Raw genomic sequence first — 11,466 nt, 5'->3', positions numbered from 1 at the left:
TCCTCTCCATCCTCTTCAGCCTATTCCTCTCCATCCTCTTCAGCCTTTTCCTCTCCATCCTCAGGGCACGCTGAACTGTCCCCAGCAGGTCCCTGTCCAGGTGGTGTGATGCCCTGAGGGAGGAGTTTCCCAGGGCTTGGTTCTAAGTTCCCATGGCTGGCCAGGTGTGCACACAGAGAGAGGCCATGATGGACATGTGACCAACTACCCTTTACTGTTGGAGATGTGTTCCTGTGCGAGGGTCTAGGAAGGACAGTCTGGTCATTTGTCATGTGCCCACCACCAAACTTACAAATGTCCAGGTTCTTTGGTGCATCTCCTGGACTTTATTTGCAATAAAAAACTTAATGTGCCCTTCAAATGTGTTCTTTTAAATGACTTAGGCTCTAGAAAAGTTTCACAGGGCTGAGAGTGCCCCTTGGTGGTTTAGCTTGTTCTGCCATGCTCCCAAGAGTCTGGTGTAGAGCCCATCATGGAAAAGACAAATTCAAAGTATAGAATCCCCAAATACTACCCCCTAGTCTGAAGGTTAATGTAGACCCTAAGACCCCCTTGTCACACCACTCTGAAGCTGTTTCTCTGTCTCTTAAGTGTTTGTGCAAAAAAGAAAAAAGAAAAAGAAAAGAAAAGAAAAAAAAAGTTTGCACTTTTGAAGAATGCTAGTCTCGTTTTAGAATATGTTTTGGGCCTTGTTGAGTGTAGACCAATCTTAGGCTTTCTCAGAGGCCCCAGTGAGAGGATGAAAAATAATCTAGTTCTGTGTCCTTGCTAAGGAGTGGACTTGTCAAGGCCAGTTTGGAGATGAAGACTTGGCCTTGAAGGAATTAAAGTTTTGGTTCCTGGGAATTTGGCTTTTCTCAGGAAGAGATGGGAGTTATCAGTCCCAAGGCCTCTGTGTGCTTCAGAGCTCCATCTGAACTGCTCTGAGACACCCCATCTGGTTCCTTTGTGACTTGTGAGATTAGTCCCCTGCTGACTTTGTCCCTTTGTAGGATAGCTTCTCCTGTCCTTGTCTGCTTTCTCCCCTAAACAGAATCAATAACACGGATGCACTTCTTTTCCTTAATTTTCTTTTATTATTTACATCCCTAATGTTGCCCCCAACTGCCCCCTCCCCTTCACCTCTGAGAGGGTGCCCCCTCCACAGTGGGTGCACTTCTTTAATAAGCTGTTTTAGAATAAGAAATAGCTGTGTAAGACTTCCCCAATTCAAATGTATGAGTCTCCTTGCCTTTTGATCCCCGTATCTGCTCTCTCAAAGGACCCTGTGACTGAACACTGAAGACTGACCAAATGGGCCAAGTCAGGCCCTCTTTGTTATTTTTGGATAACGTGATTGAAGGTGTGTGTGTGTGTGTGTGTGTGTTATATGTGTGTGTGTATGCAAAATAAGGTAAATTAATGCAGTTTCTCCTTCAACATATGCTTTCCCAGCATCGTATGCAATAAGAAGTATTTTGAGTTTTCCTAGAGACTTTCTATAGTAAAGCTATTCTGGGTTTATATTTACTTATTATTCTGGATCCAAGACTTCTTCCTGCCTTTCTTTCTTTTTTTTTTTTTTAAAGATTTGTTTATTGTTGTATGTAAGTATACTGTAGTTGTCTTCAGACACACCAGAAGAGGGCGTCAAATCTCATTATAGATAGTTGTGAGCCACCATGTGGTTGCTGGGACTTGAACTCAGAACCTCTAGAAGAGTACTCAATGCTCTTACCCACTGAGCCATCTCTTCAGTCTTCTCTCTCTCTCTCTCTCTCTCTCTCTCTCTCTCTCTCTCTCTCTCTCTCTCTTCTGTGTTTTAATTCATATAAAACTACTTCAAAACTAGTGGTTTGCCTGCATGTACACATGCACACCAATGTGTGCCTGGTGCACACAGAAGTCAGATACCTGGCACTGCAGTTACACCACGTGGATGCTGGGAAATGGACCTGAGTCCTCTGCTAGGCCAAGTGCCCTTCACTCGGTCCAGATGGAAGGAAACTGCTGCACAACCACCGCACAACCACCGCACATACCTGCAATCTTGGCACTGGGGAAGCAGAAGCAGGAGGGGCCAATTCAACGCCAACTGATCTACAGAAGGAGCTCCAGGACATCGACAAATGCACAGCAAAACCCTGTCCCCAGAGTGAAAATACATCAGCAAATAGTTTTAAAATGAGGGCCAGAGAGAGATTTCTGCTCTAGAGGAGGATGAGAGGTGGATTCCCAGGAGGCTCACAACTGTCTATAATTCCAGCTCCAGGAGATCTAATGCCCTCTTCTGCCTCTATGAGAACCCATGTATACAAGCAGCATAAATACACACACACACACACACACACACTAATTATAGTAATAATAATAATAAGCTAAGGTTGAAACAGAGAGCTAGTGACAGAGCTGTGTGAGACTGTAAGACGATAACTTCATCTGCCTGTACCACAAAATCAATTGAAAAGAAGAGGCAGTGTGGAGCAGGATTAGCTTTGCTGTGCACCAATTCAACTGCCTCGGTGTCTCGCGCTGCTACAGTCCGTAATTGCACATGAAGAACCTGGAACTCTGAGTTCGTTCACCGTCTCAAGCGCTCACTAACTTTTGCTCACTCCCTTATCTCTGAGCCCAGGGCTTCAGAGGTAAAGTAGAGCTCAGGACGCTGCTAGTGTGAGACGTAAATGCGTGTGACAGGGCACTCAAGTCCCCCGGGCCGCTATGGGTGGGATACTTTGTGTGTGTGATGTGCACGAGGAGAGAGGAGTTGGGCGAGTCCAGAGACGGCAGGAATCTCAGCCCCTGAGCCTCTAGAGTGGGAGTCAGCAGGTCATGGGGTCAAGGGAGTCCTTAAAGTTCTGGAAGAGTCTCTCTTCCAGACAGAGGCATGTCATCAAAAAGAAATAGTTGAGTCTAGATAAATATTTATTAGTCAATGCAATCCAAAGCAAACAGTGTGTCAAATTTAAAAAGTCATGAAAAGTCAAAGTCCAGGTGATTAGCATCTGGGGTCCTTCAATAACTAAACCAAGTGAAGAATGGACAGTACCATGAAGCAAGAGGTCAAAGTACCAAAGTTAATGTTGGGGCCTTAAAGGGCCAGGCTGAAGCCAGGCTTGGAAAACACCTGATGTTCGCTGGAATGTGGTCTTAGAAACTGGGCTGTTTTACAGCACGTCTAACAAATTAGAGAATCTTTGCACTTTTGTGACTTTTATTTTTGAGATGGGGTCTTACTATGTAGCCCTGTCTTTCATAGCTGTAACTTTCATTCTTTATCAAAGTCACTAAATGTCACCAAAAGACAGATGCAGTGTCTATGACTGTCCCAAGCAATCTGTGGACAGTGTATTTGTAAAAGAATGACAGACACACAGATCTCAGAGTTAAAAGAGTAAATTCTGGGCTTGCTGTAGGAGGGGACGGGGAAAGGCTAGCGGAAGTTCAGGGTTTCTCTCATTACAGCCTCTTCAGTGGTCTCCTGTGATCATAGCTATGTCTCTTCTTCTCCCAAAGGACTGTCACAGGTCCGACATGTGCGAACCAACAGGTCAAGGAACCATTCCTGAAGTTACAGGTCAATGATTTCAAGCCTGAAATAGTTCATGGACCATGGGCACTATGTGAAGATAGCACCGTCTTGACTCAGCCTGGTATGAGCCTCAGAAGGCATTTGGGATCCTAGAGCCACCAGACTGGTGGGTCTTGTCATTCTTTTTTTTTTTTTTTTTTTTTTTTTTTTTTTTGGTTTTTTTGGATTTGGTTTTTTCGAGACAGAGTTTCTCTGTATAGCCCTGGCTGTCCTGGAGCTCACTCTGTAGACCAGGCTGACCTCGAACTCAGAAATCTGCCTGCCTCTGCCTCCCAGAGTGCTGGGATTACAGGCATGTGCCACCACGGCCTGCTTGGGTCTTGCCATTCTTTCGCTCTGACTCCCATCTTTGTCCTTCAGAAGCTGGGTGAGTGGCTCCACCTCTAACCCATCTTCCAGCAGTTTTAAAGGCCAGTCTTTGTAGTTACCAAAAGAATTAGCATCTAAAAGTAAGAAAACTGATTTCAGAGGAGTGTCTCTGCCCACTACCCACCTCCTCTACCCACAGATACCAGCCCGTGGCTCTGGTCACACCTCATGTCTAGCCAGCTTCTGCAGATGCACAGGTTGACATGGCTCTGCTACAGTCTATGAATAGATCCACCTCTGCAAAAGGTGGAGGGTTCAGCACTGGGCACTTGGATCTCAACGGTAGCTGTGCCGCAGGCATGCACGCACTCACTCACTCAAGAGCATGCACACGTGTATACACAGTCCAGGAATGAGTATATCCTCGGATCTTATCTTATCAAAAATCCAGTTATAAAAACAAACAAACAAACAAAAAAAAAAAAAAGCTGGGCAGTGGTGGCACACGCCTTTAATCCCAGCACCTGGGAGGCAGAGGCAGGCAGATTTCTGAGTTCGAGGCCAAGCCTGGTTGACAGAGTGAGTTCCAGGACAGTCAGGGCTACACAGAGAAATCCTGTCTCAAAAGAAAAAACAACAAAATCCAGTTGTAGGCTCCCATCCAACCCAATTGAACTACTTTAACATGACACCTAGGTCTTTTTTGTTGGGATTAGAGTTTGAGACTGCTTCTTTACTATCCAATTTCCCAAATAACTACACAATGTTAGCACTCCGAGGTCAGGATCAACATCTCCAGATGTGCAAATGTTCTACCCTCTAATCCCCTGTTTCTGTCTTTACCCTAGGAACTTCTCCTATCTCTGCCCACTCAGGTCTGAAACCCTTACTTGGTCCCGTGGGTGGTGATGTCCATCATGTTCAAACGCCCAGGATCAATTATGTTTTAGTCCTTCCTTCCAATCTGATGATAGCTACATAGGAGACGACATTCTTCTCAGCAGTCCACAGACATTTCTCGTTGGCCACATGCTAAGACACCATCTCAACAAATGTCACAAATTGAGATAACCTCTGTATTCTATCTGATCAGGATAGAATAAAACTAGACATCAACAGTAATAGAAACTGACTGAAGTACACAAACCAAACTCACGGAGACTGAGAAACCTTGTCTCAGGAAAAAAAATGTGATATGGTTTGGTTTGGTTTGGTTTGGTTGAGAGAGTTTCTCTGTGTACCAGCTGTCCTGGAACTCACTTTATAGACCAGGCTGGCCTTAAACGCAGAGATCCACCTGCCTGTGCCTCCCTGGTGCTGGGATTAAAGACACAAACCATCACTGCCAGGTGAAATAAAGTATTTAAACCAATCCATCGCCAGTGTGGTAGCTTGAAAAGGCTTGGCCAGGCAGTGGGACTGTTAGGCTGTGTGGCCTTGTTAGAGGAAGTGTGTCAGTGTCGAGGTGGGCTTTGAGACCCTCCACCTAGCTGCCTGGAACAGTCTGCTCCCGGCTTCCTTTGGATGAAGATTTAGAACTCTCAGCACCTCTAGCGCCATGTCTGCCTGGATGCTGCCATGCTTCCTGCCATGATGACATTGGACTGAACATCAGAATCTGTAAACCAGACCCAATTAAATGTTGTCTTTTGTAAGAATCGCCTTGGTCGAGCCGGGCGGTGGTGGCGCACGCCTGTAATCCCAGCACTCTGGGAGGCAGAGGTAGGCGGATTTCTGAGTTCGAGGCCAGTCTGATCTACAGAGTGAGTTCCAGGACAGCCAGGGCTACACAGAGAAACCCTGTCTCGAAAAAAACAAATCCAAAAAAAAAAAAAAAAAAAAAAAAGAATCGCCTTGGTCATGGTGTCTCTTCTCAGCAATGGAAACCCTAAGACAACCAGCAACAACATTGAAGCAGTAATAATAACACTAGTCAGAGAGATGGTGCCTCGGGTAAAATAAATTGGCTGCTCTTCCAAAGGCCCCTGGTTCAATTCCTAGCACCCATATGACAGCTCACAACTGGGTGTAATTCTGGCTCCAGGGGACTCTGACACCCTCAAACACACATCGAAGCAGAACACTCATGTACATAAAATTAAAATAAATAAATTTAAGGAAATAAAAGTCTCTTAAGTGAGCTATGCCTAGAACCAAAGGTATTCACTGCATAATTCTACCAGAACTTCAAAGATTTGACACCTACACTATGCAAATTGTTTCAAGAAATAGGAAGGAAAGAAAGGTTCTCTAACTTATTTTATGATGCAGTATTTTGCTGACATAAAAACCCAGATAAAGAAGCTAGAGAGATATAGTTCAATGGGTAAGGGCATTCGTTTCTTGCTCTTCCAGAGGTCCTGAATTCAATTCCCACCAACCACATGTTGGCTCATAACCCTCTATAATGTGATCTGATACCCTCTTCTGGCATGCAGTGCAGGAATACATGAAGAGTACTCAAGGATATAAAAGTAAATAAATCTTTTTTAAAAAATTAAAAATAGCCAGGTGGTGGCGGCGGCGCCGCGGCGGCGCACGCCTTTAATCCCAGCACTTGGGAGGCAGAGGCAGGTGGATTTCTGAGTTCAAGGCCAGCCTGGTCTACAGAGTGAGTTCCAGGACAGCCAGGGCTATACAGAGAAACCCTGTCTCGGAAAGAAAAAAAACAAAAACAAAAAAACAAAAAACAAAACAAACAAACAAAAAGAAAAAATTTTAAATATATTTTAAAAAAACAAAAATAAAACTACTGGTGTCATAAAAACCACAGAAAAATTCAAGTTGATGGCATGGTCCTGAAATCTCAGAATCCCAGCACATGAGAGACTAAGGCCGGGATGCAGCACATTCAGCACCAGCTTGGGCTGCATAGTGAGTTCAAGGTGGTACGGGCTACAGAATGGGCGGCTGTCGAAAAAAAGTAGCATTTAACCTGGCTCTTCCTCTCCATCGCCATTCCCCTCACGTCCACAAGCCTTGGATCTCCTCCCTCCTACCCTTTTCTTTCTTTCCTTCTTTCTTTCTTTTTTTTTTGTTTGTTTGTTTTTCGAGGTTTCTCTATGTAGCCCTGGCTGTCCTAGAACTCACTCTGTAGACCAGGCTGGCCTCAAACTCAGAAATCCGCCTGCCTCTGCCTCCCAAGTGGCAGCCACCACTACCTGGCTTTCCTTTTTTTCCGTTTTGCACCCTTTTCTTCTTAAGTGATACTTTTTCTTTCTCTCTCTATCACAGTCTCATTCCTAGGTACAAGGTCATAAATCCCACACCAGTTTTGCATGAAATAAAATCTTGTGCTTTTAGAGCACAAAGTAAACCAGATGTGGTGGTGCACGGCTTTAATCCCAGCACTCAGGAGGCAAGAGATAGGAGACCAGGCGATCTCTAAGTTTAAGGCCAGCCAAGTCTACAGAGTGAGTTCCAGGATAGCCAGGGGTATACAGAGTCGAGCTCCCTCCCAGGCCAAAAAAAAAAAAAAAAAAAAAAGCTCAAGCTAAAAACCTTGACGTTGGACATTTTCTTCCTTCTTTGTACAGATGGACATTAATTTGGTGTTTTAATAAAAGGTCACTAATATACCCCAATAACTACAACACTAATCATGCTTTATTTAACTTTACTTATTTACTTATTTGTGTGTGTGTGCCTTTGTGCCTGTGTGCATGTCCTGGCAACACTTGTGCAGGTTAGAGGTCAACTTTGGGAAGTCACTTTTGTCATTCCACCACTTGGCTATTGAACTCACATCATTGGGCTTGGCAGCAAAGCACAGCAGTCACTATGCCGCTTCCCTGGTCACTATGCCGCTTCCCTGGTCACTATGCCGCTTCCCTGGTCACTATGCCGCTTTCCTGGTCACTATGCCGCTTTCCTGGTCACTATGCCGCTTCCCTGGTCACTATGCCGCTTCCCTGGTCACTATGCCGCTTCCCTGGTCACTATGCCGCTTCCCTGGTCACTATGCCGCTTCCCTGGTCACTATGCCGCTTCCCTGGTCACTATGCCGCTTCTCTGGTCACTATGCCGCTTCCCTGGTCACTATGCCGCTTCCCTGGTCACTATGCCGCTTCCCTGGTCACTATGCCACTTCTCTGGTCACTATGCCACTTCCCTGGTCACTATGCCGCTTCCCTGGTCACTATGCCGCTTCCCTGGTCACTATGCCACTTCCCTGGTCACTATGCCGCTTCCCTGGTCACTATGCCGCTTCCCTGGTCACTATGCCGCTTCCCTGGTCACTATGCCACTTCTCTGGTCACTATGCCGCTTCCCTGGTCACTATGCCACTTCCCTGGTCACTATGCCGCTTCCCTGGTCACTATGCCGCTTCCCTGGTCACTATGCCGCTTCTCTGGTCACTATGCCGCTTCCCTGGTCACTATGCCGCTTCCCTGGTCACTATGCCGCTTCCCTGGTCACTATGCCGCTTCCCTGGTCACTATGCCGCTTCCCTGGTCACTATGCCGCTTCCCTGGTCACTATGCCGCTTCCCTGGTCACTATGCTGCTTCCCTGGTCACTATGCCGCTTCCCTGGTCACTATGCCGCTTCCCTGGTCACTATGCCGCTTCCCTGGTCACTATGCCGCTTTCCTGGCCTTCATCATGCTTCTTACGAGAGCTAGAAAGAAGCTGGGCATGCTTCTGTAACCCCAGCACTTGGGAAGAAGAGGCAGGTAGATTTCTGAGTTTGAGGCCAGCCTGGCCTACAGACAGAATGAGTTCCAGGACAGCCAGGGCTATACAGAGAAACCCTGTCTCGAAAAGAAAACAGAAACTCCATAAAATCAAGTCGGTTTAGTGGCTAGACTTTGGCTTAACCCAGGGCTTACATTTCTACTACAGAAATCACAAAATAAGAATAGGACCCTGACAAGCTACCATCTCTGGAAACATTCTCACTCTCAAATCCTAATAATGCCTTATAGACACTTTTGGAAGGCAGCGGGTATTTACATTTATTTATTCAGCAAACAAGTTATTGTTTTACATTTCTCCATGTAAATAGCATCCTGTACTCTTGTCTGATAACATTCTTTGAATTTCCCAACGTTTTCAGTAACATCACTTTTGTTTTCTACCTACAATGCAGCTCCTGCAGAGATGCCAAAGCACACACTAGCTCACTGGTACAATGGGCGCTTAACATGTGGGACACACTGGACTCTGTGCTCAGTATGAACACAAAAAAATGGATTAGCAGAGAATCAATCCGTAAAAAAACGGTGGAGAGAGCTGGGCAGTGCTGGCGCAGGCCTGTAATCCCAGCACTTGGGAGGCAGAGGCAGAGGCAGGCGGATTTCTGAGTTCAAGGACAGCCTGATCTACAGAGTGAGTTCCAGGACAGCCAGGGCTACACAGAGAAACCATGTCTCGAAAAACGGGAGGGGGGGAGAACAGTGGAGAGAGAGGTAGGAAGGAGGGCCAAGAAGAAAGAATTTGGATCCAGATTGAGAGCCCAGGGGGAAGCCAGGGATAAAACAAAACTGCTTGGTTGATCGGGACAGCTAGCAAAATCACTTTGTGTCCCAAGCTTCTTCCACTGCTTTGGAAGGTCTGAGGACCTAGGTCTCCAGCAGGTGGTGCTCTGCTTCCTCTCTTAAGGTGCACACAGAAGTAACTTCCGGCGTGTCCCCCTTCCCGCCGCCCTTCCTCCGCCCCCCACCCCACCCCCACCCCCGGGTCCAATCCCATGCATTTCACTTTCTGAGTACCAACCGTCAGGCTCCTTGTTACTCTCAGCACTGATACTGATATAATTTCACAAATCCTGGATCCATGATTCCTATCAGGCTAGAACATACTAGAAGGCAGAGCCCTCCCTTCTGAAGTGGCAACCTTGGCTTAAGTCAACCTCCCTGCAGAGAGGGCCAGGGAGAACTGGACCGTGAAAAGAAGTAGCCCTACATTATCCGTCCATGCAAGGAGCAAAGCATTTCCTATGGCCCTCAAAACAAAAACAAAATATATATGAGAAATATATATATTTGAAGATTCAATCCCTATTTTTGTTTTGTTATTTTTTGTTTGCTTGTTGCTGTTGGATTAGTTTTTGTTATGTTTTTGTCCTACGTGAAGTGAGGCAAGGTCACTACAATTGCCAACCTCATTTCCTCAACTGTACAGAGGTCTAAAGCTCATAATTAGCCTTGGTTATTGTTACTGTTGTTAGCCCGTTTTTATTTAAAAAAAAAAAAGATTTATTTAATTATTATATGTAAGGATACTGTAGTTGTCTTCAGACACCCCAGAAGAGGGCATCAGATCTCACTAAAGATGGTTGTGAGGCACAAAGTGGTTATATGGATTTGAACTCAGGACCTCTGGAAGAGCAGCCACGCTGAACTATCTTACTAGCCCTTGTCTGGCTTTTCTTAAGGAGATAATATTGTGATTTCTGTTTGGGGTGTGTGTAGGGGGCAGTTTATGCTAGATCCTCTTGCAAAGACCTGATTAAATGTCAGGTTTTCCAGCCCTCTTCTGCCCAGGGTATTGATTTTAGGGGTGACACAGCCATGCCAACCCTATGGGTCAGTTTTCCATTGTACCACCACTGAAAATGGCTCTCTGCCACAGTAGGATTTCACCAATTCCGATTCCACAATAATGAAAGCTCAGGGGACTGGAGAAATGGCATAGCAGTTAAGAGCACTAACTGATCTTTCAGAGATCCTGAGTTCAATCCTAGCAACCACATGGTGGCTCGCAACCATCTGTAATGAGATCTCACGCCCTCTTCTGGTGTGTCAGAAGACAACTACAGTGAACTTACATATAATAAATAAATAAATCTTTTTTAAAAAATGAAAATGAAAAAGCTCAGGTTTTTGTTGTTTGTTTGTTTTTCTTCCTTAATCAGAAGACAACTACAGTGAACTTACATATAATGAATAAATAAATCTTTTTTAAAAAATGAAAATGAAAAAGCTCAGGTTTTTGTTGTTTGTTTGTTTTTCTTCCTTAATCAGTTCTTGAACATCTAGAATTGATTCAGAAAACAAATTACCCTTCACGCTACCACTTCCAAAACTCTGTCTTTGAACTCTCTTTTCTTTGGTTTTTTCTGTTGTTTTGTTTTTGTTTTCTCAAGATGGGGGGGGGGGGGCGGTGTTCTCTGTATAGCCCTGGCTATCCTGGAACTCACTCTGTAGACCAGGCAGGCCTTGAATTCAGAAATCAGCTTGCCTCTGCCTCCCGAGTGCTGGGATTAAAGGCGTGCACCACCGCCCGCCCGCAGTCTTTGAACTTTTGATAACACTCTTGGTTTAGATAAGAAGGCAGAAAAATCCCTTTATCTGCCACACATTTGGAATTCATAGTATTTTCCTGAATTTCCCTTTTTCTGCGTGCTATTCTCAGGGGCAAAGTCTTTGTTGTCCTGATGTGTCCTGCATGTGGGGGGCTGGGCTTTGAGCCTATGCAGAGCTCCCGCCCTCCCAGTCTGCAAGGTCAGATTTCGAATACAGGACTCTCAGTTCAGTACTGGACATCAAGCCTCAGTTAACATTACCATATACAACCTTTCACTGCTGACTGATTTCCTCCAGGATTCATGAGCAAACCCTGAATTCTGCACCTGGGGGGGTGG

This window comes from Apodemus sylvaticus, chromosome 7 (assembly GCF_947179515.1).
Source record: "Apodemus sylvaticus chromosome 7, mApoSyl1.1, whole genome shotgun sequence".
Taxonomy (NCBI): domain Eukaryota; kingdom Metazoa; phylum Chordata; class Mammalia; order Rodentia; family Muridae; genus Apodemus; species Apodemus sylvaticus.
This window is presented reverse-complemented; position numbering follows the sequence as displayed.